A 6,020-nucleotide genomic window follows, 5' to 3' on the forward strand; every position below is an offset into this window, starting at 1 on the left:
CAAGTTCCCTTTTCACATAATTATCTGCGACATCAACAAAATTACATTTTGGCGGGGAAATCACGAATAACAAAAGTAAAGGACGGCATACTTCGACACAAATGGGTAGCGGTCATTTTCCTTCAGAAGGCAGATTGAAAACATCGAGTTATTTTAATTGGGTCCAAGTAGTTAATGAACACAATGTGAGCAAGGATCCTGAAAATGTGAAGATAAGAATTACAAATCCGAATGGCTACATCTTGGCAATTGAAAATAACCACCATGATACAAATGGATATGGTTTTTACTATGGAGGTCCTGGTTATAATGATAAATGTCCATGATAACGTAGGTTTTAAAAGACGTTTCTCATTTTAAAAATTTGATATATGTAAGATGGATGATGGTTTAATAAATTATATTGAGGTGGTCTATAACCACTATTATTTGTAGGCTTCTATGTTTCGATTTTTAATTTGTTTTTTATTCTTTTAATTAAGTTTGGCTTTATACCATATTATTTTATTAAATCTATTTTGTTATCCGATTGTTAAGTTAAAGTTTGTTCTTTTTTCTTTGTTGTTTCGTTTACGAATCCCGATAAAAAATTGTTTTACCAAAGTTATTCCAAATATCAACATATATATAGGTAAAAGGATATATATACATATAATATTTTTGAATTTAAATACGGAGAAATTTACCATGTGGGAAGCGACTTCATTATTCCAGATCGTTGAACTCATAGCTACTAGAAGCTCATCGGTGCCTCCAACATCCCTCATTGTATAAAAATATACCCCGGATATAATCATATAAAGTTCTTTTCCTTGCTTCCATGTGTGTTGAATTTAAATGGCGTCGCCACGTTATGCACCAACTGAGAGAGTGCATAAGTAATGGATTAACATTGAAAGAGAAGCATGATTGCGGTACAGTTCCGTCATTATCTGTTCCCATGTATGAACTTACCAGAGAAATCTCAAAACTAGATGCAAATAAGAATGCATAATCAGTGTGTTGGGAGGGTTTTTATACTTGCTTCTGAGCAGTGACGGAAGTGGGAGTGGCTTACCCAGGCGGTCTTCGACCGCTAAATAAATCAAGATTATTATTTTCGTTACACAAATTTATCATCCCTAATATTAGTTACAAGGTGAAGAAATTTGATTCAAAGTTTTGTGCTCCAAGGAAAAGACAACGCGTGGCGTACCCCTGCTCACTTTAAGTATATTACTGTAGTTGTCGTCCTCGCAGTTGACATGAATGAAGTTGAGAGTTCAAGAAAAAAAAATATCCCACCCAAACATAAATTCCCGGTTCGGTCGCTGCTTTTGAGTAACTCTACTGGTTTTGAAGTATGGGTAATGAAATATTACGACAATAAAGATCCATGGACTAAGGTTTACTTCATTTGAAAACTGAAATTACCTAAAAAACTGAAAAGGATAGAATGTTTGAAAACTGGAGAGCTTCTATTAGAAGTTAACATCGGTTTTCCAGAGGCTTTAGTTTTATACAATCCTAAGAATCATAGTTCTAAAGTGAAGTTCGAAAAGAATTCGAAGAATGATAGATATGGGCCTTCAATCACAAAATCACTGTTCCAAACTTATGAGAAGAGTTTAGTTTCACTTCACTTGGATACTTACTTCGGATATAATGTGCCAGTACCGGAAGATATATATTCAGAAGATGAGATTCTTGATGAAGATTATATTTTTGCTATTTAACTTTTTAAGCATTGGCTACGTATTGTATTTTTGCAATTTATCTTGGAGCAGATAGAATTAAGAAGGACGGGGATCAGTTTAGTTCATAAATATGCTTTTTTTATATTCAAAGGTTGAATTACTTATTAATGTATGTGGTTTGGTGCTAAAGCATTTCTCGGATGATGTCTATGAACTTTACCTTTGAACCATTGAATGTCTCGTTGTATCAGAAGATCTGCCAAATTGGGATTGGGAATTTTAACTTCATTTTTTCATTTGTCTCACGCCAAATTAAATAGAGAAACTCCTGAAAGAGGCAGTCTACTAAGATTTCGTTGCAAACAGCATTCATAGACATGTAATCAAAATGGGCTATCTTCAAACACGCTCATTGCTAGAGGATAACCAAAAGCGAACCCACTGCATACCAATGAGAACATAAAAGCTTTAGTAACATGATACCTTCTTTCCCTGCTGACATGACCTCCAAAAATGAACTTTTTAAATCTAGGTAGGGGTGTGCAACGGACGGTTGCGGATTAGGGGTCACCCGTAATCGAACCGTCAAAGTTGCGGATTTGCAAAATTGAACCGTGACCGGCCCAATCACCCGCGGATTTAACCTTTGCGGATCCGCGGATTGTACGGGTCGGTTGCGGATTAACCGCGGATTTCACTCTTGGAATTTAAAAAGATGACACAGCATTATAGCCAAACTTCGCATAGCAATCTCCAACATGCAAGATTGAATAAGCGTGGAGAACTGGCATTTATGGCCCATTAATCATGCATTATGCATGTTCAGAACTTGTCTAGCTGCATGGGCCAGGGACGTCCAGCCAACTAGCTAACTGACGAGTGACGTCCAGTTAATTTGGTAGTTGCCTAGTTGGTACACTTATTATTTTATTAATATACATAGCTGGGCTTAGTGACCAACTCGAGCTTATGGCTAGCAAAGCTGGGCTTCTGCGGTGCGGGTGAATCCGCGGTTTTCAATATTCAACCGCACCCAAACCGCTAAAACGTGCGTATTTGAGAATCCCATCCGTGTCCGGCCCATACGTTTTGCGGTTTGGGTGAAATCCGCAATTTTACGGACGGATACGGGTCAAATCCGCGGTTCCGGTTTTTATGCTCACCCCTAAATCTAGGCAAAAATCATATTTGGAGGCCTTGAGTGGTGTAAGACACTATAGTATATGTTGGGTACTAGCGGCATAAACTGGATCATGGTGCAAATATCTTCAGAATTCTTTATCTTTTTATCTTTCGGAGCTTTGAAGACATGTGAACCGGGAACGAGAATGCATCATTAACAAATTGCTAATGAAGACATAGAAAGAGCACCAAGAAAGTTGGGCTGACCCGTTGCGAGACTTAGCCAATCCATGTGGACATACCCTGCCATCCCCTCAAGGGCCTAAAGATGTTTATATATTAAACCGCGCATGAGTGGGTTCAATCACAATTACGAACCCTTAAACAAGAAGATGAAGGGGAACAAGGAAAAGAAATTAAGATCGCGTTCAGCTGCATGAAAGAAAAAGAAAATTAACAAGATAACGAAAAGGAAAGGCGAAAAAGACATGTTTCTCTTGTTAAAATACGAGCATCCAACTCAAAACCAATTGACAATGAGTGGAGAGGTCTTAAGAGATTATAAATTGCAGGATCTTAGATAACCTATCAATGTGGGACTAATAATCTCAACCCACCCCCTCACGTGTAGTCTCATTGGGTCTAACACGTGGACAATAAATCGGGTGACACGGAATAAAGGTGTGGTCAATGACTCGTCGCCAATAGCCTGCTCTGATACCATGTTTAGAATACGGGCATCCAAATCAAAACCAATTGGCAATGAGTGGAGAGTCCCTAAGGGATTATAAACCGCAGGATCTTAGATAACCTATCAATGTGGGACTAATAATCTCAACGCACCCCCTCACGTGTAGCCTCATTGGGTCTAACACGTGGACAATAAATCGGGTGACACGGAATAAAGGTGTGGTCAATGACTCGTCGCCAATAGCCTGCTCTGATACCATGTTTAGAATACGGGCATCCAAATAAAAACCAATGGCCAATGAATGGAGAGGCCCTAAGAGATTATAAATCGCAGGATCTTAGATAACCCAACAATGTGGTACTAATAATATCAACATCTTCCGCATCTCCCAGAGGAAATCATCTTTGAGATTACTTCCAGGTTACCTCTGGGATATCGCTTAAAATTCAGGTGCGTATGCAAATCTTGGAGCATCGGATTCAATAACCCCAAACAGATAGTGCTCATAGGTGTTGACAATGAAGTATACACTTTAGATAATGATTTGTTAACATCACCATTGCTTTCTGGTAAAGTAGTTCGCTGTGACAAGATAGAGTTATCACTCACTAGCACAGCGCTGCTGACTACTAAAAGTTACTTTGTGGGTTCATGTAATGGCTTAGTTTGCCTAAGTCCTCCAAATAATTTCCCATGTTTATGGATCCCTACTACGAATGGATACAAACTGCTACCAAGATCACCATCTGAACTTCAAGCCAGTTGGGGGCCGAGAATATATGGGTTTGGTTATAACTTAAACAGTGACGATTACAAGATTATACATATTACAAGCTATCATCCCTTCAAGCATATCATCCCATCTAAAGTTGGCATTTATTCGTTAGATCAAATGCATGGAAATAAATTGGGCTTTTTACAAAAATAAGCCTGTTTTTTTTGTGCTTTTCAAACTAGGCCTGTTTTTTATTTATTGCAAAACTAGGCAAGTTTTGACCAAAAGTGATGGATGGAAAGTTAGCTCCGTTAAGTGAACCTAAAAAGACCTAATTGTCCTTGGAATCGTTCATTGATAACTGACTCGACAATTTGACTCTGTACCCGTCATCAAATATTGCATACATGGCACTGCATAGGTGGCACTGTATACTCAGGCCATAACCACCACAGCACAACACCATCCTTCAAGGCTTTACTGCAACAATTAGGTATATCTTCTGAAGCTCAAGTCTGCTCAAAACATTTCAACATCATCACCAATTTCAGTTACACGACACGACACAACACTGATCAGATTCAAGTATTCTCGAATATATTCAATCTTTACAACTACCTGCAACACCAACATAGATTCAAGCTTCTGCCAACTTTAACCACCAGCTCCAACATCCATTTTGCGCTCCTTGCAATATTCTTCCACGTAATGCTAATATGGAAACAAGCACATCATTTTAATCTTAGCGACACACCACCATCCATTTATTCATCTCGTACGTCTGTTACATGACTTCAACTCAGCTGCAATCAACTTCCTCATCAGAATCTAACCCACGACAACACATCCAAGCACCCACACTGTCATGTATGCTCATCTCAATTCCATTTTAACCAGTCTAATTCTCCCTATGATACAGCCATACCACCAATTCTTTAGCTGCAACAGACAAGCGTCATACCATTTTACCCAGTCTAACTTCTTTATCAGCTTGAAATCTTCACTTGCACCAGACCTATAATCTGCAATGTCAGCTCAAATCCCAGCCAAAAATCACCATTTCCAGTTCCACCTGCAATAATATTGTCAACACCAAACCCTCTTCAGCTTCTTCAATCATAAACAGTACCACCAATATCCATGTAAAACAACTCATACAAACCCAAGGTTTCCCTTTGATCAGTGAACAAAATCCCTATAACTCAATCATCATCTCCCTTTGTCCGTCTTTGTCTAAGCTGGTGATTTTTGAATGACGGGATTTTGTAGATTAAACTTCTGCAGATTAAAATCTAGCTTATGTCTTCTACAAGCTCAACCACTATCTTCAATCACTTCTTCTCTCCAATTTCTAATTCAAACAGCTCGAACCCAATACAATCATACTTCTCATTTTTTCTCTCGATCTGAATCCTAAACCCATCTGCAACTCCTTCTTCCCTTTCTTCAAATTGAAATCATCTTCTTCAGATTACACTGGCTTTGAATTATTGAATAACATAGCTCATAAACATAAACCGAGGTTCAGATAGCAACAATATTTCTTCAGAATCGAACCGATATCATCAAACCCTAACTCATGAAATTTCGAAAATTTACCTTGCACATTAAACGAAATTAAAATCAAATTCAAACCCAATTTTTCATTTTGATCAGTAAACAAAAGACATAAGCCAATTAGCGAACTTACTTAGTTGGTGACTCCGTCTTTGTCTAGTTGGTGACTTTTGAAGAACAACAAAATAGGAAACAAAATCAAATAACCTGACGATGCGATCGATATGTTGATGCTGCTTCTTTGGTTTCATTGATGTTG

General features: G+C 38.2%; 1 long non-coding RNA gene across 1 annotated transcript; it reads right to left on the bottom strand.

Moving 5' to 3' along the window:
• Positions 1 to 4,228: 4,228 nt before the first annotated feature.
• On the bottom strand, positions 4,229 to 6,020 carry LOC113354164. Its single transcript, XR_003361703.1, has 2 exons — positions 5,895 to 6,020; positions 4,229 to 5,803 (listed from the first exon to the last, which is right to left on the bottom strand). It is a non-coding gene; the product is annotated as an uncharacterized LOC113354164 (long non-coding RNA).

The sequence above is a fragment of the Papaver somniferum genome, chromosome 2 (assembly GCF_003573695.1).
Source record: "Papaver somniferum cultivar HN1 chromosome 2, ASM357369v1, whole genome shotgun sequence".
In the NCBI taxonomy this organism is placed as follows: Eukaryota; Viridiplantae; Streptophyta; class Magnoliopsida; order Ranunculales; family Papaveraceae; genus Papaver; species Papaver somniferum.